The sequence below is a fragment of the Myotis davidii genome, unplaced genomic scaffold (genome assembly GCF_000327345.1).
Source record: "Myotis davidii unplaced genomic scaffold, ASM32734v1 scaffold24, whole genome shotgun sequence".
In the NCBI taxonomy this organism is placed as follows: Eukaryota; Metazoa; Chordata; class Mammalia; order Chiroptera; family Vespertilionidae; genus Myotis; species Myotis davidii.
In genome coordinates this window covers 547,362-548,455 of record NW_006298312.1, presented here as the reverse complement: position 1 = coordinate 548,455, position 1,094 = coordinate 547,362, and positions in this window count along the sequence as shown.

The following is a 1,094-nucleotide window of genomic DNA, read 5'->3' as shown; positions in this document are numbered from 1 at the left end:
CCCTTCAACAACACTCAGTTTCACTGACTTCTGTTTTAACCTTTAAAAAAAAAACTAGACTAAACAAACATTAATTATAGTCATCTCAGTAAGATAAGAAGATGAATTGAGTTTTCTGCTTCTACAAAACAGTATCTCAGTGGTAAAGTATTTTTCCCCCGGTCTCTTGTAAAGGAGATTATTTTGTAGAAGTCCAATGCTACCAAGAAATTGGTAGTGTTTATTGCTTGTCTCTAATGGAAATTACATTTTATGGGGAATTGAGATTGATTACCCTTATCTTGACAAGTGAAGATTGAGGGCATATACTATGGAATAGTGAACAGTCTCAAAAGCAAAGGGGAAATATTTAACACCTTAGTTACTAGGTTTTTAAGACTAAGATTATAGAGAGGGTTTATTTGATAAAAACACTTCTACTTATATAAATAACCTTATTTAAGACCTATATAGTGAATTATTATACTTTTACCGATGTGTTTTCCTAAAGCAAAAAAAAAAAAAGTCCCACTTTATTGATTGAAACAAAGTCTTGTTTGGACTCAAAAAGGGAAAGACTCATGGACACAGACAATAGTATAGTGATTACCGGGAGGGCGGGGGGAGGAGGGGGCGGCTAGAAGAGAGTAAAAGGGGCATAAATGGTGATGGGAGGAGACCTGCCTTGGGGTGGTAAACACATAATACAATATACAGATGACATATTATAGAATTGTATGCTTGAAATCTGTATAATCTTATTAACCAATGTCACCCAATAAATTCAATTAAAATAAATTAAATTAAAAGGAAAGAATTAGGACAAATATGGGTTGAAATTAAATTGTAGTTATTATGAGAAACTTAACCATATATGTTTCTGACTCAGATATAGGAAAGTACTAAGGAATTTAAAATGATACTAGTCTCTGTAAAACTTATTTCTCAACTCTCATCCTTACCCTATGCCCCCAGAAATTAAAAAGAATACATTTTAATAATATAAAATATTATTTTAACAATATAATTTGTATGAAATATAAATTTAGTCATGTCTATAAAACCATTAGTGCACATATTGAACTACATGCGCCCTCTGTATTATGTTCATTGGC